Source organism: Tympanuchus pallidicinctus, unplaced genomic scaffold, assembly GCF_026119805.1.
Source record: "Tympanuchus pallidicinctus isolate F22 unplaced genomic scaffold, pur_lepc_1.0 scaffold16, whole genome shotgun sequence".
Lineage (NCBI taxonomy): Eukaryota > Metazoa > Chordata > Aves > Galliformes > Phasianidae > Tympanuchus > Tympanuchus pallidicinctus.
Window position 1 is genome coordinate 8,588,748 of NW_026294679.1, and position 22,497 is coordinate 8,611,244.

Below are 22,497 nucleotides of genomic sequence, written 5' to 3' on the forward strand. Positions count from 1 at the left end.
TGCCTATCACTTAGTTGTTTTGTATTGCACTAGAATGCTGAATTGGACGTTTATATTTTGCAGTTAAACCCAAGAAGGTAGCAGCATCACACTTAAAATATATATATTGAATAGAAAAGCAAAACCATCTCCGCACATATTCATTTCTACTTGTGTTACTTTAGTGACTTGGTTTTCAAATTGCACATGCTCTATACACTTAGTATAGCTTAAAATATTTTTTCAACAATCAATGTCACAAGTTGGCAAACAGCAGAAACAAAAACAGTTTCTCCTGACATCACTGTTTTCTGAGCTTGTGCTCACAGCACCTGCATTCTGGAGTTTAGCTCGCAGCTCTGTTCCATACCCGAGATGCCACCTAACTGTGCCCCTCACAACACAGGGATAGTGACTTCCTTCCCTTGTCTGGCGACATTGCTCAGAGCTGGGACCAGGGGCTGACTCCCGTGGCAGGCTCGCAGAGCTACTCTGGCCCTTTAGTCTTGCAATGGGCTGGACACCAGCCTGCTCCCTGCACAAAAGACACAGGAGTGTGACTTCCCTGTGGGTCTTATTAAACAGCAGAAAAAGAATGGAAACTAAACCCAAGGAGGTAGAGGAGGGAGGGGCAAAGTACCTTAGTGTAAAATTAAGTGCAATAAGCAAGCATTCAAAGAGCAAAAACACTGTAAAGTCCCCTAATCACTTTTCCCAATTGAAATTTTAACCTGGGAGAAGACAATAAAAAACACAGAGACGAGGAACTGAGAACAGGACAAACTATGCTTTATTGTTTTAAATATCATCAGTCTAACTTCTAAGCAACAGACATATGAAATGCTTCAGATGGTGAAGGGAAGCACGCAGATTTCTGCATCTCACTTTCAATCCTAGGCAACAAATAATGGCACAGATAAGAACTGTTACATGAGATGCTCACATCTTTGTTTCAGTTTAGAAAAAGCAGCTTTACAGACAATGCTGGGGATCAACAGAAGTCTGAAAATAACACAAAATGAAAAATCCAGGTACAAGTGACAGGGTACAGGTGGCTATTAGAAATATAGTAAAATATGGGACAGTGGGGGTTAATGTTCTTGCCTTTCAACTCTGCAAGTATTAAGCCATACTACAGCAAAAGTTAGTTTGTACTTCTACTAACACAGCTCCAAATCTGCCCAAGGATTTGAAGGGCAAGAGGCCACAGGACTGAGGTGTGCAGGCAGAGCTGCAGAAGAAGCCTGTGTCAGATGTGTCAGCACTGTGCAGGTCTGGCCAGTGTTAAGGGCTTTCCTTCACAAGCTCTAGTTTCGCACACACAAGAAATATGCAGGAGAATCACCAAGTACCTATGAAACTGAAAGTCTAAGCAACAGCTAAACATTAATCCTGCACGGGGGTACTGATGGAAAATAACCTGGCTGTCTCCTCTGTGTGTCCTGAAGTTCCTGCTTGGAGTTGGGGTCCCCATAGAGAACACAATCAGGGCCAGCTCTGCAGCTAAGCTGTGCTTTTCCACCTGGGAAACTTGGGCTTGGCTTTCCCTTGTGGTCTCTCTCCCAGGGTTAGAGAGAAGGATGGAGAGAAAGCCCTAATGTTGCCTGACAGCAGCCACTTGGGGCAAAATGAGCTCTGAGGGTTCTGGTGGGATAGCAAAAAGGTGCAGAAGCTGTGGATGCATTGGGGTAACTCAGGAGAAACAGATTTTCCTTACCCTATGAAAAGGGAACTAGGAGAATGCTCAGCACGAAAGTAAAGCAAACGCTGATTTCTTTTTTATCTCCTCTATGCATCAAATTTCCTTTTACCAAACCACCTACTTCTTTCCCTTTAATGACTAGCATGAAAATAGCTATCTTTTCTTAAGAGCACTGTAAACTGAATGACCCTCCTATAAAAAGCACAGGATTTATAGTGTTAAAAGACACAGTCCCAGAACCGTACTTCTGTTTACTTGAGAAGTATAAACCATTACCCGGAAAACAGAGAGGCCTTTTACAGAGACTGGAAAACAAATGGTATAAAAGCATTAAGATCTACATATCTTTCCTTCCCATACATTCAAAGCCATCAATCATACATAATCCAGAACATACGAGGTGCAAAAGTGCTAAAAAGGGCCCATTAAAATACAAGTCTTTCCAGGTGTACCACCCAATCACTAGAACTAAACGCAGAGCAAAAACAGCTCCCATTTATACACACAATACCATTAGTGGCAATTTATCATGTCTTCTTAAAGTGATATATAGCACGTTATGAAATTGCTCATTAACTCTCCCAGCAAAAGCTCAGCATGCCCCCATGTACTCAAGTGACTGTAATTGGCATTTCAGAGACCTTAGCTTAGAATTCATTCTTATTTATAAAGCTCAGCTTCCATAACCACCTTCACGTGCTTTTTGTAATATCGTTAACTTCGCATTTCTGAATGAGTTTTCCTCTCCATGCAACTCTTTCTTTTCACCTCCCAAACAGACAAAGTATTTCAATTAAGTTTCTTCTGCTGCTTTCCTCATCTTCTTTCAAGAAGATCTATGAAAAAACCAGGTCTGTGCTTTACTATAAATACAGAGACTTCATTAAAATAGTGTTATAATAAAACAGTAGAACCACAAATTTCAGATTTTCTTTCAAATGGTAAAATACCTGAGATCAGGATCTTAATCCTACCACGTAAGTACTGTTGGTTACATAGAACCGCACTTGCAAAGCAGTTCAGCACATGCAAACACTGCAGCCTGTGTTTGAGTCCTGTGTCTCCAAACAGGACTCAATGTCAGGGCTGGCTAAGGGCCAAGCACAGCTAACCTCACACACATTATGCTAGCACTGTCACACCCATGCCTTGCAGTCACTGCAGGATGACTTTTCAGCCAAAGGCCTTGCTCTCCTTTCCCTGGGAAGACAAGTATCTCTGTTTCATTCTCCATCTAACAGACCAGTGCTACCTTGATGTGGAAGCCTTGAAATTACTACAAACCTTTCCCTTTTCCCATTTAATCCCATTTAAGTCTTTCTACTGCCTGTCTGATAACAGGTGGTAAGGTTCACTGTCACAGGCAGAAATGTACAGAAATGTATTACAAGAGATAAGCTTCCATGGGGGGGTGGGATAGGGAAATACCGCTCAGCAGGCAAAAGTCAGTGAGAAGGAAATTCCCTCTGAGAGTGTCTGTTGCTTTACGGGTTAATACAGGAGTTCTCAAACCATTTCATAATTGCATCACTTCTTAATAGAAGACTGACTTGCTGACACCTTTCCATTTGCAGTTGTCAGGACCACCTGCCCTCCCCATTTGCAACTGCATTACATTCCTGTGACATCCTAGAAGAGCAATGCCTGGCTAGTAATCTGTTTTATCTTATGGCAATTTCGCAGGCTGAGACAATGAGAAGGGCCTGCTCCTCACTGCTCACTATTACTTTATGCAGGAACTGATATTTATGAACAAAGCTGAAAACTCAAGTCATTGTAATTTTTTGATTCCCCATCACAGAGCTGCATAGAAGGAGCTGCCCCTGTATAGCACACTACCTACCTCTGCTGTGACTGCTTAGGGACAGCCACTCTGGACATGGTCCTCGTGACATCCTAATTAGCCCAGTGCTTTTGGTATACAAAAAACCCTGTGGAAGGTTCCTCTGAAGTAAGGGACCAAAATGACTGCAAATAGAAGAACCCTGTTTATGCTTCTTTAAAACTTTAAAGTCCAATTCTAATACGATCCCATTGTTAATGCTAAAAGATACAAAAATATTAAATCCACAATCACTTAGATAGTATCTTCAATAGCTCATTCACAAATTAATTGGAGTATGTCATCCTTTGTAGTGCGCAGACTATTATTTCTGCCAGGTGCACTGGCAAAAGCAGTATTTGCCTCATGCATTAGGCAGTAATTCTCCCAGTAGAGAACGTTTTCCTCTGAAGAACTTATTACAGACTTAGAAGTGAGGCTTATTCAGATAGAAGCTGTACTGTCCTAGGCATGACACAATATTTTTTGATAAAACCAAGTCCAGCCACTGACAGCTGGAAACCAAAGGAGAGATAGCAGATATGCCTTTGAGGAAATCTTATTCTAGTCCTTACAAACAAAAGCCAGGACTCGGAGACAGAGTGACCTTACTATGATTACTGGGGATATATATACAGTAATTAAAGTATCTAGCGTATTCATAGCATACAAAATCAGAACACATTTAATACTGAAAGGAGAAAACGTCATACCAAAACCTAAGAACTCTGTTCAGTAACTGCTGCTGAATTTTCATTCCCTTTTTGCTCCTGTGACCTGTTTGACCATATTTTTGGGAAACACGCACACTTTCTCAGGTAACCAGAACAAAGCCCGCCCAAAAGCATGACACAAAGCAGCACACAGAACAAGTAGATCTTAACATGGTGGTAGAATTGGAAAATAATAGTTTTATTGTGTCCAGAGAAGTTAGCATTTTTCTGCACAGCTCTTGAGATTGTTTTCGGATGTTTCTCAAAGCAATTTCGCTGCTACCATAATAACACATCTCCCAACAAAAGGTCTCTTTGCTGTTTCTTATGAGGTCAGTAAACCAATGGCTTGCTGGACATTTCATTCTGGCACAAGTCTCCCAGAAAAACTTCAGGTTCTTGGAAGTACTTTTCCTCATGAACATTAGAGTGGTTATTCAATACTTCTGCCTCCAGCACTTCCTACTCAAGCATCTTGGAGTCTTCAAACTAACCCTGACTCATCCCCAATATTGAAGGGCTAAAGAACAACTATTTAAAATACCTACACAGGCTACTATGGAGCAGTGGTTTTGGAGAGTTTACACAAGTCTTAAAATGTGGTAAAAAACACATGCTGAACTAGTATCTCAAGACTTTCAGAACAGCACTTAATGTGCAGCTTTACCAGAAAAAGTCAAGTGCATTGGTGTGGTAGTCAACATCCTTCCTTCTCCAGCTGATGAGCACACATGTAGTTGCTCTTTTTCTTCTGTCACATCCACATTCATCAGTGGAACAGAAGTATAAATAAAACAATAAGGTTGCTTCTTAGTTTACTACAGTGAAACATGAACACCACATACTTTATTTTGAGCTTCATTCTTTCCCAATGTTCTTTTCATGCAAATACATGAAAATAAAATAAAAACAAAGACAACACTGTTTCAAAGGTGGTGCCCAAAAACTTAAGTTATACCTCAAAAGCAAGATCAGAGAATTAGGTGCATACTCCGACAGTCCCACCCATATACCTGTTTGTGAACTGCAGAATGCCCATCTCTGGAAGAACCTTTCAGTGTTTATATTTTTCACCATCAGGAATAAGTGACTACTACCGCTTTCACAATAGAATATGTGGGCAATCTGAATTCAGAGTTTCCACAGCATTGGCTCAAGACACCACTGTCTTCCTGATTTTCAAATTCCCCTCACAAACCAGCTCAGCATCCTTTCCATGAGCTCCTTATTTTGCCCGTGAACTCGGAGACAGTTTTTTCTTCCAGGTGTTCAGGACTGTGAGCCGGATATGTCCCTCATTGCTCAAAGGCTCATCTTTGTTTTACTGTGGTATCTATCAATGTTTTGTAATTTGTTTACCCAGGACAGCTCAACTCAGATGGAGCACTGGGTTTTCAGCAAGGTCCTGCTTTTGTTACCCAATTTTCCAGCTGGTTTAACAGAGGCCCAAGGAAGCCAAGTGACCTGCCCAGGTCAGGCAGCATCGGTGGCTCGGAACAGATTGGGGCCTGTGATCCTCCTGGCTCCACACCCTGAGCTGAGCCACACTCCCTTTTACTCATTGTTCTGCACTAAGGATAAATTGTGTCAACTTTTCCTTCTTGGCTACAGATATTAAAGAAAAGCCCCCAATAGATTCATTTACACAGTTGTTCCACTTCTGAGTACAAGCCTAAGCTATTTGGAACTCATTAACATTCACACAACAATGCATCCAAGTGTATTTTTTCCTGCACCTTCTCTTCTTTCATTACAGCTACTCCACTAGCAGCCCAGTCGCCTGATCTTTCTCTTAAACTCAATGATCTGGCAAACATTTCTACCTCAAGTGTTCATATTTCCTCTACTACTTCCTTGTGGAAGAAGGAATGCAATTCATTTGCCACTTGTGCTTTGTCAAATTTTAATTGTTATTAATTTTCCACCTAACCACTTCCACTGAGATTTCAGCCTATTTACAGCTTCATTTATCATGGGATTTCCATTCCCATCACACAAAAACAGCCTACTGTTTACAGCTGTTACACAAGTAAAGATGCTTGTACAGACCTGGTATTACTACCGAATACTTTTTCACTTCATAACATGTAGGCTATAAAAATGAAAAACATGTTTCAAAATACACAAGATCAGGAACGACAGAATTCAAAGGTTTGACTCTGGCTCTTCTGAGATGTTGAATAATTTTCTTAGGCTTTCTAAATCTCACTTTGACTGTAAAACTCTGAATATCCTACTTTATACAACTGAACTCAAAGTAACTGGTTAAGGTTTGCAAAGATGGAAGTTGTTAAAAGGCTATTCCGCTGGGGACATATACTTGCTAATATAGCCTCCCTCTTAAATTCCAGCTGAGCCACGTTTTGCTTCAGACCGAAAAATGGGTTTGGAAAGGTACACATGCTTTTTATCTATAAGACTAATGTACTCCTAGAGTAAGGCTGAACAATTTCCTTTAAGCTTTACTTCCTCGAATAAATCCACTGGACCAACATTTTAAATTCCATTTGTATTTCAAACCAAGGATTTTGACAACAAAGGGAGTCTAATATTACTATTTCAGTGGTATTTCAGGAAAAAAAAAAAAGTACATACAAAATGGTACTTTGGTTACGGTTAGGCCAAATCAGTTTACTAAGTGTCAGAGCAGCCTTTTCCTTTATACATGTAATTTTTTTTTCCTTCAGAATAACTAGATTCACTATTACTAGATAAATATCTGATTTGTGGCAAGCAGGTGCAGGATGTAGATGTCTAGCTATGATATATTATTAGTTCAAAATTTACTTCAAAAAGAACATACTTTACCTGAAAACACTAAAGATATTTCTGTCAACATCAGTTTAGGCCACTTCTGTAATTATGTTAGCCTCTATAGACAGAAATCTAAAAGAACTTTGCATCCTTATTTTTTCATCCATCCTTTGAGAACAAATCTGTACATTAATATGTCCAAAATCCATTTACATTGGTAAAAGCAACTCATTCATGCTGAGCCTGCTTACTCTCCTTTCAGTCACAACATAATGCATATTTACATATATACATTTAATCCATAAAATACCACAGACAGTCCTACTTCCTTTAGTGAATTCTAGCCAATACCCGACTGGATAATTTATGCCTGCTATTATCATTACTTTGGCTTTCCTTAAACTCTGTTATTTATGTCCCTAATGATGTTGTCAGCTAGTTGCCCAGTTTATCAAATTCACCTAACCCCTCTAAACATGCTGTCTAGGGAGGAATTTTTGCTCTGTCAGGTAGACAGACTAGATTCCTAGTGGAAGTCACTCATCACAAATTTTCATGTTTCCATAAAGGCAGTTTCTGAACAATCACAACTCTCTAAAATCCTGTCAATATTATTAAAGAATACTTTATTCAGAATGGATCTGTGCAGCATTCCTTTACATTTGCTGTGTGCTTATCTGTGGCTTAGATATGGTTCTTTAGCAGTATTTGCATAAACAGAAGCTGTCATGACATTGCACTTAGCAGGCAAGTGGACATGCTGGGGCCTGAATCAGAAGCACTCAAAGCCAAGCCAAAGAGCCGACACTATCAAAAGCACTGGGGTGCTTTATTTAGCTTTGTGCTTAGAGACATGAACTTTAGGGTGCAAAATGCTCCCTGCACTTCTCCTATTGCTACTTCAAGGGCTGCGTCATGATGCTCACAGCAAGAATCACTGAGTGATTGGTGAATATGGACCAGTTACCAGCTGCGTATCATCTTTTAAAGATGATGGGGATCAATGAGTCTTTACAGGTTCAAAACGCTATTTTGGAGTTTTGTTTTAAGTGCTTAAAATAAAACAGGAGAATAAAAAGAAGAAATATACTGGGTTGGGAGGCTTTGAATAAGAACTGATTCAGAGTGCCATTTTTGTTTGAGATGGCTCATGTGCTGACTGAACACAATATGCTTAGAGAACATTGCAAAAAAAAAACAAAAAAAAAAACAGGAAAATGCAAAAATGCTGAAAACCATAAGAAAAGCTATGATAACTTATCACATTTCCACTTTTCAAAATGCACTGCAATAGGCAGTAATTTCTATGGATCCAAAACCTTCCATTCAATATGCTCAATGACTTTGTCACTCCTGCTAATGTATTCCTCGGGGAAGGTGCTATCCAGCAGCCCCCCCTATAGTTATTGTTCAGAAGTCATTAACCCACAATTCTTTTCAACTCTTGGTAATTATGATGTTAAAAAAGGAAAAGTTTTGCTGCTAACAGTTGCAACAATGTATTTGCTTGCCACATGCGATGGAAATCTGATAAACAATATCTGTGCACTCCATCTGTTACACTGGATTGATCCGCAGATGAGATTCTTTTTAGAAACCTGCTTACCCCTGCTGGTGCTGCAAGCTTGAAAGAGAAAAAACACTTTCTTCTCCTTGTTCTCTTGTGTGGTGGTCGACCCTGTCTTCCTCTCCATTAGAACCCATCCTGCTGCCACAGATCTCACAGGATTTATATTGTTTTGATTCCTTTCAAACACTGTCTTGTTACCAACATCTGACAACAGTCTCTTGGGCTATCACGATTTTACAAACTGACCAGGCCTATCAGTCTCCATAAATCCCATGGGGATGCAGACCTGTGAAAATGTCTTTAACCATCCATTAAAGTACACAGTAGCTCTTGTATTATATAAATAGTCATGGGTGTTCTATACTTATACAGAGGAAGAAGCTGTAATTTGGGGAGGGGAGAAGGAGGGAAGTGCTTGAAAACTCTGCCAGAAGAAGTTGTTCTCTTGACACCCATGGCACATCAGCAAGCTCACTTGCTCACCGCACCGCTTGACGAGAACACACCATGGGTGGTCGCCTTGCTCCCCTCCCCCTCATAATAGTGGAGAAAAGCCACAGAATAGTGAGTCCAATTTAGGCATGACCACACAGGCTGGTTTCTCATGAAGCTGGGGAAATTTTAGTCCTGCTTTTCAAACAACAATGCCCAGAAAAATAACAATGCAGAGGCATGTCTACAACTGAAAAATCCAAAACATATTGAGTACACTCAACAAAGCTGTTGGAAGACATGGTTTTCATGAAATATTTTAGCCCCCTTGTCCTGTGGCAAGTTTAAAGCTTGCTATTATAATCTGCGGGTGCATTATATGGTATATGTAAGTCCCTCTACATGGGGATTCAGACAAACAGACATCAACAATTATGCACAACAACTGAAAGTCAAAATTAAAATGGTTGTAAGAGCAGGGCTGTATCTAACTTCCCCCTATACACAGTGTACCAACAAATCAGATTTCTTGCTGTGAAACCAACTCACCTGAATTAATGAGTTATTTTAAAACAAACTGCAATAACTATCTGCCAGAGCTGCTGCAAAAGCACTCTTGCCAAATCAAACAGTTTGCTTCGAGTGTCAAATGGGTCTGAGGGGAGAGGAAAGAAGAAAAATGGTTAATAGTAGGGCTGTTGCTTTTCCCAAGCGCAGCAAACTGAGCCTAATTGATGCTGACGCATGACAGACTCGTGTGTACAGTATTGCCCAGGCTCTGACTGAAGCTGCTGACAGAGGGTAAATGGTGCATGGCAGCTGGTCCTGCCCTGGCCTGGCATGGCAGCGTGAGCACACATTGCCTGTCAAGAGATATCATCAGGGCTAATGAAGGGCAGCCCATATTTTTAAAATTCTTCTCACTGAGTTTTGGATCAGACTTTGCACCATAAAGCATTCTCAACCTTTTAGTGCTTGGTTAAAGATATGTGACACTTATTTAAAAATTAATTCTAATCAATTTAAAGTTAGAAAACTAAAAGCCAGGGTATCTCTATGTAAGAAAGAAAAAGTGTGTATGAAGTTGGAATGACATGGCAGAGGGAAGTGGGAAAGAGTAGAACGAGAGGAAAGAAAGGCAGGAGCTTGTGCAGCTACCAACAATAGAGAGCGATAACAAAGAAAGACAGCAACTTATCTGCCCACAGACATTCCTTCATAGCCCTTTTAAAACAAATGTAGCTGATCGCAAACTTTTACTTAAAATTTGGATCCTCAGTTGGATCCTCAGTTCTGAGAAGTCTCTGGGTCATAATGCTTTATGTTATTCTACATGGTACTGAATGGCAGAGAAATTTCTGGTTTAGCTTTTTATGAAATATTCTGCTCAAAGATAAACAAAAAATACATATGCAGAATACTCCTGAGACTTCTCAGGGTATTCCACTGACCAGTGCAGAACCATTTCTGGCCACAGAATCCCTGAAGGCGTTATCCTGGTTTCACAAAAATCCCAGGCATTTTCACAACTGACTTTAGGATTTCCATAGTTACTTCACATTCCAGCAAAAAAGAAGGTGCTTGGTTCTCATTTAACCTGGAAAGGCTTTTCCTCTGCCAGTCACTATCAGCTTATGTGGAGTAGTCCCTGAGTTTATCAGAGAGACAGGATTTGTGTCCCAGGGAGACTAATCATCTTTTCTGCCTCTGTAGACCAAAAAAAGACATTTGATAATGTTATAATGTTGTCTTTTCCATCCCATTATTATGCAGAACTGAAGAAGAAGAAAAGCATCCAAACTTCTAAACTTGAAGGAAAAAAAAGAAAAAGCAAACCAGTAAAAAAAATTCACAAGCTGCTATATTTACTTGATAAGCAAATGCCCATTTATTTTTAGGCTTATCAACAAATCTAGTTGAAACTTAGCCCAACTTTGGCAAATGTAATAGATCACTAAGAAGTACTATGGTCTGTAAAACATACTTAAGCATACTACAAGTTTTGGCTCACAGAAAGCTGAAACAAAGGCAGAAATAAAAAATGTGGTAAGGTGAAACAAAATGAACTACTTTGTTCTCATAAAGCCTTTCACCTTGACTAAGATGTGTCTCTACTGTGACATCTTAGTGTGCTGGAGAGAAAAGTAATATTCCTTAATCAGATTGGTCGAAAAACTTGGTCAAATAATAGATACTGTCCATCCCAGTAAACGTGTATTTCCTTTCCTAGTTAAAATTTTGCTAATTCTTTAAATAAAAATCTTTTTCAAGTATGCTTTTTACTTAACCAAAGACAAGTGCTTTTGCTCTCATTCATTTTCAAAAAAATATTTGTTTACAGAAATCTTTATTCAATTACTATTTGTTAAGAATTCCTAAAAGAAATTGAGAGTTACTGTCCATTTGATGATTTGGAAATCAATTTGGGCAGTGTAGACTATTCAAACAACACCATAACTGGTACCATACCCTCTCAACATCTGCATAACCTAGGTTTTATCTATGCAAGAATGTGGGCTATTGCTTCTAAAGTCTTCAAACATTTTCTTTTCTCCATAGAGTTTGACAGAAAGTTTGTAACATTCACCTACTTCTTCCATTATAGGATGTATGTGATAAGACCTTATCCCATATTTGTAGACAAACACTGCCATGCACGATGATATGAAAAGTGATACAAATATATTTCACTTTTTACTTCCACTGCTGTGAAGGTCTCAAAGTTTTGAAAGAAGATATTTCTTATTTTTGCAAAGATATGTCTTCACTTCTATTATCTCTATAAATTCTTAAAATATATGACTTCTGTCAAGTTTTATGTGACAAAGTGTTTTTATTTTTCCTTGATAGAGACCAATACCTGGAGCATGTATGAAGATAGGTAAATTGCAGAAGCTCACTTCCTAGGTTTCTAAAATCTGCTTTTATGAAGCAATCTCTAATTGAACTTATTAAGAAAGGGCTGCCCTCTGATGTCAGCCTTATGCTACCCCAATTCATGTAGAATAGCACCATTTTGCAGGCCTGGTTGAGAAAACCAGGAGGAGAGTGATTACTCAAAGAGTTTGTTCAAGATGGAGGTACAAAACTGTGTCACTAGATTATTTGAGGATACAGCAGCCCACTATCAAAACCCAACTTTGTTACAAGCAACTATTTGTAAAACTGCATGCAAATAAGAAGCATGTGTTGAAAGTGAGAAGGGTAAGATTTGATTTAAAACTATATGCCTAAATATACCTATATAAGCGCATGCAGAGACCAATGCTTAACTTGAGTGTGCATATGCGTATTTGTGCATCTCTGTAATAAACACAAACTTGTTTGAGAAACTAGTTGAGAAAATTCTGATTGTCATAGAAACTCTGCACTACCTGCTGCACCCTAGATTTCAACTATCATTAAATTTTGCCTCTTTGCTTTTACTTTTTAATCAGCACATTTCTCTTTGGATTTCTGCTAAAGGCACTTTTTTTTAAAAAAAAAAAAAACTGGTCACTCCCAAAGAGATAAAAAGCATTTTCGTGTCCATCAGGATTGCAGGATCAGGTCTCTAGTCATACCTAGTTGCACAAAATGCCTGACACTGAGTTTCTAAAAAAATAAATAAATAAAAAATCACACACGTATACAATGCTAGTGTGCATATGTATGTGTGTGCATAAGCTATTTAAGCACAAATTGCCAGAATGTCAGTAAATTACTGCCAGAGCTGTAAGGCATTTACATACCGTAGGCATGAGCAACCAATTGGAACTTTTAATCTTGTAACAAGTTGCTGCTCAGTGACATAATAATGAATAAAATGAAGAGTAATGAAGTTGACCATAAAGCTTAGCAAATAAACACTGTACACAAATATAACAATTCCTGACTAGCTCAGCACACAAAGTCTATTCATAATTTGCTGCTGGTTACCATATGCTCGTGCACATAGTAACATCCTCCTGCCATTGCTTTTGCTGTGAATGTTGTTGTTCTTGCTGCAGATCTCCCCATTTGCTGCCCTTGCAGTGCTGGTATCTGCTCTCATTACAGTTAGCTCAGCTGCAGATAGCTTTATCTTTTAGTATTGTTCCAAGGAAGTTTTTAGAAGCTCTCTTGTCTCAATACTCCTGTCAAGGAAGTTGTAGAAATCACCCCCAGGATTACTGACAGAAACTTTCATTTGTTTTAAATCTGAATGTATAGTCTGGTTTATCAGCACTGACAAGACAAGGTCATAGACCATGCTCTATTGTTATTCTCTCTCCTACCAAGAGTCCATGATTAAGTCACCTAAAATAAATTTCTACTTCTGTCAAAAGGCATGGCAAATCACTAGCAATAGCTGCAGAACGACTGACCATTCACTGTCTTTTATGGTTAGGAAAAAAGTATGTCTAATAAGGTAATATACTTAGAGTATCTTCCGTAATTGTGACTGGCACACCCAAAACTCATCCCATTTTTATATATACAGGAAGTCTACAAGGTATCAAATTCGATTTTGTTTAAGACAAACTTGGTTCAGGTGTTCATTATAATCTAGGCAACTAAAAAGGCAGGCTAGAATCTACAGAACAAGCAGAAAGACTGAGTTAGAATTCACCTATAAGATAATAGCAGAAATCAGGGAAGGCAATAATGACCATAAGTCACCGCTGAGTGATAAGACTTTTGAGGTACATATCCACTCCCAGTTGAACTGATGTCCCTATCAGAAAACCTACACCAAAACTTGTTCCAGCTGGCAGCAATTGGGGCAGAAAGACTGAGGATATAATAAACACAAACAAGGAGAGAATTTGAGGCTACCTTCCCAGGATGGACTACTGCACCATAGTAGAACATTAAAAGAAGCTTGAATTGCTGTTGTCTTTGTTGTCTTTTCTCTGTAAAAAGAGACAACTGCTTTTTTAATATACAAATAGGGATTTTAAAGCATATTATTTTAAAAGCTCCAAGGGCAGAAACTAAAAAGCAAACATTTACCTTTTACTTAATCCTACAATGAAATAGCATGGTAACATGACATTATTGCTCCAAGGTAAATATTTACTTGTTAGTATTGGGCTCCGCATAAAAATATAGCCACTTTCCCCACCCAAGATGACCCACATTTTCTATTACCAAGACCAAAACAACCACCCACTCCACAATTCCCAGTTTAGTAGGCTGCACATGCACGTATACTTCTTGATCTGTGCTCAGATGCTTGAACACAGGGAGAGCTGCATGTGCATGACTTTCATTTCACACATCTTGGAACACAAACTGAGAATTTATCATGACCAAAGCAAAGGAGGAAGTGTTTGCTTTCCCTTTCTGCTCTCCTTCCCATACCAAAGGAGGTAGCATTACCCATTAAAAGCCCACTTATGAACAACAGCTGCATCTCTCTGGTGCTTTAGAACACCACAAAGAGGACTACGCTACCTTTTTCCATATCAGCTTCTGTTGTTACACACTTTGGCATCTGTCACTTCAGGAGACAACAATATGGTGATTATCAGGACTAAAAAGACATTAAGCAGTATAAATAAATTTTAAGTTATTTCAGATACGTTTGGCAATTCCCCTTGTAAATTTTTAGGAAGGATTTTGAAAATACATACATTCCCCTGAGTTATGTTTGCTCTTTCTCTATGGGGAGAAGTGCTATGTTTAATGACATATGCTTCTAGAAGACAACACATAGCAGGAAAAAATGTCACTGAAGTGATTTAAGATGTTATCAGGTTTCTGCCCTTCTTTCCCCACCATGTTTCTAGCTAAGACTACTGCCTTCTTGTGTCATCACCATGACAGCAGAGCCAGCATAACACACTGAGCATTGCTCATCTGCTGCAGGTACGAATCACAATCCCTATGACACTTAGCTCACCACACAAGACATTTGGGAGCACTCAAGAGTTTCTTTGGGCATTAAGCTCCAACCAGCGTCCAGTGACATTTTCTCTGCCAGATCTTACTGAAATGGCTGCATCCAGGTTCTCATTCTAAGCTTTGTAGTCTCTCATCTGATCTAACTGTTGCAATGCATCATGGAGATGCATTTTCTCCAGAAAGCCTTCAGAGTAACAGTAGCAAGATGACATGCTAGGGCTAGGAATACCACAGAGAACTGTAGCAATTTGGGATAACAAAGGGTAAGGCCAAACCAGAATGAAATAGTTCAGTGCGGTTTGGGAACACTGAAAAGATGCATTTCAAGATTTCCCACTAAAACAAAAATTCCAGTGTTTCCAAACCAAACGTTTGCACAGCTTCCTGTTCAGTGAGGAAAAAAGAGAGATTGATGTTTTAGCTTTCCACTCCTAGTTGAAATAAAACAGGTTGACATACTGGGAGTTCCCAAGACAAAGCCCAAGTATCACTAGTTTCAGTGGTCACACACCTAGAAGAAACTGGAAATTGAAACGATGCAATTCCAGCTTTGCAAATACACATCCAAAGTTAATAATTCCTATGGCCAGTTCCACCAGAGCATTAGTGCCATACTAGTGTCCTGGAATTGCTTCCTTCCCTAGTAATAGCAAAATTGCTGCTTCATAACTTTTTGCTGCCTCTTGAGTACTCATGATCTCAGAGTAGCTGTTAAAAACCAGCAAAATCTTGTAAAAGCAGCAATGAAATTATTAACCTCTCATGTCAGGTAAGATAGGAATTAACATGGAGCAATTATGATCTGGTTAAATGATAATACTTTCTCCTCTTTGGACCAGATTAAAATGTAACATAAAAATGTAACATAAAAAAAAGTAAACATTTATTTGCCTCAACATCAGCACAATCCTGATGTGAAGCTAATTCTGGGACACGATACCAAAAATGTTCAGTGAAACTTACAATGCCCCAAATACATTTTCTCTATGAATGTGGCTGTATCACAAAAACCCAACATTTGCATTTTAAACTACTTAATAAAAAACAAAAGCAAAGCTGGCAGCAGAATACTGTAAAGTAATAAATGCTTTGAGTTAAGAGTCAAGTAATACAAAAAAAAAAAAAAAAAAAGTGAAAAGACATTTATTTATAACATTCTCTAATAAAGACTGTGAAGCTTGGTGCAATAGAAAGACTTCCCTGAATAAATTCATTGTGTTTTTAAATAGAGAAATTTCAGAGAACACAGTAGTTAGTAAATATTTAAAACCTTTGTGGTAAAGGCTTAAACCTCAAAATAACAAGGAAATGACAACTGTTTATTTTTTCTCCACATAAAACTGAAAGTTATTGTAAGGTCATTATACTGCATGCCTGTTTTCTCTTTAAGAAGTAAATAATTGCACCACTGATTTGAGTAGACCTGCCAGTAAGTCTACATGTGGTTAAGTCAGATAGACCGATGCTCTAAAATTGGCAAGAAGCTAGCTCCCACAAGCTATTAAGCAACACTGAGGTCTAGGTAGCTCACAGCCCTTTTATCGTATGTTTCTCAACAGAAAAAAGAAAAAACACATTCAGACTGCAGTTGTTGTGCAACCTTTGAACAAGGTTCTGCATATTCCAGGATAACAGAGAAGCAGAATTCGAAGCAGCGTTCACTCTCTGCTGCAATATTCAACTGAAACATCTGAGATCTCTTCAGAAACACATTTCTGACTCTCACAGACACAAGGAAAATCTTCACAGACAGGAAATGAAAACAATTTGTAATGACATAACTTGAGCTTGCAAACAGCCTTAAAATAATGACTGCGATGTCGCTGCAACGAAGACTGCATCAGATTAATGGCTGTAATCAAAACAACGGACTGTTAGTTGGTTAACTGCTATTGTTAACCATTGTTGTGCTGAAGATTTTAGCACTGCCATCAGTCTGGTTTGTTCCCATCTTTACAAGTACTCAGCTGATGGGAGCTGTCAGTGCATCCAGCTTTGCTCAGTACTAGGGAAGCTCCACCACTCAAGCCATGCAGCCAACAGTGAGCTGAAACTGGGCAGCTAGTAAGCTCTAGATAAATGGTACATAGCAATAAACGTCCCATACAAATAATACTTTTGATTTAAATTGAGTAAAATCCTTTGTTCATAGATTTGACTAAATTATTTGCATCAATACTAAGGAGCTCAGGGAACACAGTACAAACTCTAATCCTGACTGTTACAAAAGATGCATGCAGCTTAGTCTGTGGCCATCTCCTCATTTCTACATCTGGGCAAGGAAGGCAGAGTATTGTGGGGAAGATCAATGGAATGCAGGTCACATTACAATTTATGGCTTGAATACATATCCACTATTAGAATTACCATCTGTATTTTCTATCCCAAAGATAAAAATCGATCCAACCATGAAGTTTACAATCCAGATAGAAAACAAAACAGAACTAAGCCAGTCACATCATAGATTCTGCTTTGAAGCTGTGGGAGGGTTAGAAAATGTCTCAGAGTCCTTCCTCTAATTCTACAAGCAAACGGAAAACAAGAAACCTGTATTATGCTGGTGACAGTACTACCATCATGTCAGCTTGAACAAACACTGAGTCTCTTCCTCTGGCAATTTCATGGAACAGCACACACCCAGAAGGGAGCTACAGAAATGGCTAACAAAAAGAAATAAAAGGTCCAATGAATGCACTGAATAAACTCGCATGACAGCACAAAGAACAAACTCGCTTGGTAGAGTTTGATGGCTGCAAAGGCCAAGCAAATAGTAGGTGCTAATTGAGCTCAGTACAGAAACTTCAGCATGCAGGTAGATAAAGCAGTTGGATATCTGTAGCATCCTATATAAAAGGATTGAGCAGTTCTTCTGCTAGACTGTATCTGCCTCTTTTTCAGTAACTAAAAACAAACAAATGAACAAGCACCTATATGGCATATGTTTCTCACATTAAAGATTTCCTGGAGCCAGATTCCAAAGGGAAATGTCATATGCTGAGCAGTGGCAGTAAGTTTCAGATTCAAGTGTTGCTCTTTCAGTAAGTCACAAAATAACCTCTGCTAGGTGCAGTCTAAATTCCACTGGTCAAGCAACACAAAGTGACAGTGCCTCCTTAGACTGCATGAATACAAGTCTATGGGGCCGGATGGCGTGCATCCCAGGGTCCTGAAGGAGCTGAGGTGGTTGCCGAGCCGCTCTCCATCATATTTGAGAAGTCGTGGCTGTCAGGTGAGGTCCCAGATGACTGGAGGAAGGGTCACATCACTCCCATATACAAGAAGGGGAGCAGGGAGGACCCGGGGAACTACAGGCCGGTGAGTCTCACCTCCGTGCCTGGGAAGATCATGGAACAGATCCTCCTGGACAACATGCTCGATCACATAAAGAATGAGCATGTGATCCGAGACAGCCAGCACGGCTTCACCAAAGGAAGGTCATGCCTGACTAATCTTGTGGCCTTCTATGATGGGGTGACGGCATTGGTGGACGAAGGGAAGGCGATCGATGTCATTTACCTGGACCTGAGCAAGGCCTTTGACATGGTCCCCCACCACATCCTCATCTCCAAATTGGAGGGAAGTGGATTTGATGGGTGGACGACCCGATGGATAAGCAATTGGTTGAAAGGCCGCAGACAGAGGGTGGTGGTCAATGGCTCCATGTCCAGGTGGAGGCCAGTAACAAGTGGTGTCCCCCAAGGGTCTGTCTTGGGACCGGTGCTCTTTAACATCTTTATTAATGACATCGATGAGGGAATTGAGTGCACCCTCAGCAAGTTTGCTGATGACACCAAGCTGAGTGGTGCGGTTGATACGGTGGAAGGAAGGGATGCCATTCAGAGGGACCTCGACAGGCTGGAGGGCTGGGCTCGGGTGAACCTAATGAGGTTCAACACAGCAAAGTGCAAGGTTTTGCATTTGGGCCGGAAGAACCCCAGGCACCCGTAACAGGCTGGGAGGAGTGGTCCTTGAGAGCAGCTCGGCAGAGAAGGACCTGGGGGTCCTGATGGACGAGAGACTTAACATGAGCCAGCAGTGCGCTCTGGCAGCTCGAAAGGCAAATGGGATCCTGGGCTCCACCAGGAGAGGGGTGGTCAGCAGGGAGAGGGAGGTGATTGTCCCTCTCTACTCGGCTCTTGTGAGGCCCCATCTGGAGTACTGTGTCCAGGTGTGGAGCCCTCAGTACAAGAAAGACATAGAGATCTTGGAAAGGGTCCAGAGGAGGGCGACTAAGATGATCAGGGGGCTGGAGCACCTCCCCTATGAGGACAGGCTGAGGGAGTTGGGCTTGTTCAGCCTGGAGAAGAGAAGGCTGCGGGGTGACCTCATTGCAGCCTATCAATACCTGAAGGGAACCTACACCCAGGAGGGGAGTAAACTCTTCAGAAGGGCTGACAACAGCAGGACTAGGGGAAATGGATCCAAGTTGAAGGAGGGAAGATTTAGGTTGGATGTTAGGGGGAAGTTCTTTACAAGGAGAGTAGTTAGGCCCTGGAACGGGCTGCCCAGGGAGGTTGTGGATGCCCCATCCTTGGACGTGTTCAAGGCCAGGTTGGACGGGGTCCTGGGCAACCTGATCTGAATGTGTGTGTTTGGTGGCCCTGCTAGGCAGGGGGGTTGGAACTACATGATCCTTGAGGTCCCTTCCAACCCGGGTGATTCTGTGAGACAGCTGATAGTGACTCTCCAATCTGCAATCGTAACACCGAAGAATCTGTTGGGGAAACAGAGCCATGTTTCTTCCTGATGCACCAAAAAGCATTTTGCACAGCATGAATAGTGCACTACTGCTGCATGAATGCTGGTTACAAAGAATGAGGGTTTCTATCTTCCAATCAGTCCAGTTTTTTTTCTTCAGCAACTGAAGTATTAAAATATAAAATATAAAGACGAAAAAGATGATCAAAGAATTGGAGATGATATCAAGTCCACTTCTGGCCAAGCACAGCAGAAGATGAGCAAAATTTTGGAATTAGACCCAAACAGACAAGGAATTGCAAGAATAAACAAACAAATAATTCCTTTGCCTTGAAGTTCAAGCAGCAGTTTGATGTTTTTAATGGAAATGCTCTTTTTTTCCTCCATAGTTTTGCGATAATTCTGCTAATTAGAAAAATTTAAAATATATTCTTTAAAACCTCAGCTTTTTAGCAATGTGATGACAATGAATTTGAAAGGATCAACATACAACCTTCTTGAATAGCTGTATCTTAATTCTATTTTTTTTTCCTTTTGCCCTTTTATGTTGTAAATTTGCCATCTAATGACTAATTTGGGCATAAATCCTACAAAAACAGCTAAATAAAATCAGTATAACTACTCACAGTAGTAAAGCTATGCAGATGTCTAAATACTTGCAGGTGTCTCAGATAATAAGATTTCAGGGCAAGAACTACGTATGTGTGATTAGTTAACTAGTACATTCTAGGATGCTTGAAATATATGTAATAAGGTTAACTCTGCAGTGTCTTTTTGTTTGCTCATGAGAATTAAATGCAGTATAAGCCTTCCTTATTGTATTTTCTTTGTACACTTTCCATACGCACACATACATATATATAAATATTTATATACCTTACAGACAGACACAAAAAAATTTCTTCCTGCCACATATTTATCACATAGGTTACATTCTGCTGATAATGTTTCCTGGTCAACAACAAGCAAGCACTTTTATCCTAAAAAGTGTTTAGTTGCAAAATTGTTAATGAAATCCATAGAAACACTTAGGAACCAGTTTTTTAATCTCATTACCATATCAAGGAGCTCCCTGTTAATCACTGTCCAAATTCATTTGGATTTATTGTATCACAGTTATGCTTACAATTAAATGCCACAAGGTCCCAGTCAGATTAAACAAATGATTTTTCCTGTAGTCCTTACAGGACTAGTAGTGACAAATCACATGGAAGTAAAATATATCATAATTAATTAGCAGAGGCCCATAGATAACCTCTCCCACAAATCTCCACAGGCAATTTTAATAGGTTTCAATATTTAAATATAAAACTCAATGAAATTGCTTAAAAATTCAAGGAATAGTTGCACTTATTATAGGTAACAAATATGCCAATTTTTATTACATAATTATTTTTAAGGATGTTAGAAACAAGTAATTATTTTCTTAAAAATGAATTGGCAGCAACTATTTTAAGCATGCTATTGTGCATGAAATATTATCAAATAATTGTTGTATTACTAACAACTGACATACAGAAAAGAGACATTTCCTTATCAAAGCACATAACATCTCACCATTGTAAGAAATTTAATCTTCTTTACAGAAGCTTCAGTAAGCTAGTAAGAATTAGAGGAAGATAACTGGTCTTAATATTAAACATGAATGCCAATGTAAAGAAAAAGGAGTTGGCTTCTGTAGCTTGATTTCCAATGGTACATACTTGCTGTTCATTTCTTTTATGTGTGTTTGGGAAAGTAACAGAGGATTCAGAGATGTGTGGGAAAAATCATCCTCTACAGGAAGAAATATTTTGTCAATACTGTGAACTGGTCATGGTAACCTCTCAGCTTAAGAAATAGTAAATTCTACCTGCATCAACTTAAAACAGTGTGCTCCCAAATGAGGCAGCCTAGAATACAAAAATTGCCAAATTAAAAAAAAAAAAAAAAAAAAAAAGTTAAGCTTTCAAACAATCTGGATTTATTTATCAAGTAAAGACACTGGTGCTTCATCATAAAATCTTCAGTGAACTGTATTTTGCCTGCCTTCAATCTCTTCCAAATATCAACATATCTAATTTCTCATTCATCCCTTGATCATGTTCACTTAGAGGGATATTCAAAAGTGTCTCTGATGTTCCTGGAAGACCAGCCTCCTGATTCTGGAGAGGAAGAAACCTAACTTACAATAAACGTTTAATGATGAAATTATTGAACTGAATTTAGCCCCGACATTTCTATAATGTCAAAAGAAAGTCTACAAGCTAAATAGGAAATCATACCCAAAACTCAAGTATCTGCTTTGGATAGGAACTTGACTTCAGCCTATCACAGAGTAATTTATCTTGAGCCAACAATGAGTTCAAGAGCAAATAATCTTTTCTTCAGTTACTTTAACTCAAATTACTTAATTACACTAGCCAAATTTCAGTATTCATAAAAATATACCTAAAAAGAATTATCTCAAGAATTGTGCAACTTCTTTCCTTTGCAAGTATCCCACACTGGCTGTTGTGTTAGGCAGAAACCCAGGAAGCAGTGTTTGACAGAGGTGGGCAGTTAGGACTAATCTAATCTTATGAAGCCCATGGGATTGTACCACAATATACTGATAGTCCGAAAACAGAACATTAGAATGTTGTAATGGTCTCCAAGTGAAAATGGCAAAGGAAAAAGTTGATTTGGCCTTTTAAACAGGAATGAATACATTGGAACTTGAGTAATACAGCTCTTCAAACTATTTGTAAAGAGTGGCAAAAATCAATGTTTAAAATACAGAGATATGTTTTACAAGCACTTATTCTCAAGTCAGATATGATAACACAAGATTTTCAGCAAATAGAGCTCAAAAGGGAAAAAGTAATCAGCTTGGGATGCAAGATGACTTTGTTAACTTAAGAACAACAATGTCAAAAAGGACTTAAGAAAATCAGTGTTTCACTAAAATTAGAAAAAAGCCACAAAGGATTGCAAAATT

At 39.3% G+C, this 22,497-nt stretch overlaps 1 protein-coding gene and 1 long non-coding RNA gene across 6 annotated transcripts in view; both read right to left on the reverse strand.

The window, feature by feature from the left end:
• VTI1A (vesicle transport through interaction with t-SNAREs 1A) overlaps positions 1 to 22,497 on the reverse strand; it is a 251,260-nt gene that overhangs the window by 126,014 nt on the left and 102,749 nt on the right. The window lies entirely within an intron of this gene.
• Positions 12,461 to 13,856, reverse strand: LOC128077855 (uncharacterized). Its single transcript, XR_008205201.1, has 2 exons — positions 13,770 to 13,856; positions 12,461 to 13,087 (listed from the first exon to the last, which is right to left on the reverse strand). It is a non-coding gene; the product is annotated as an uncharacterized LOC128077855 (long non-coding RNA).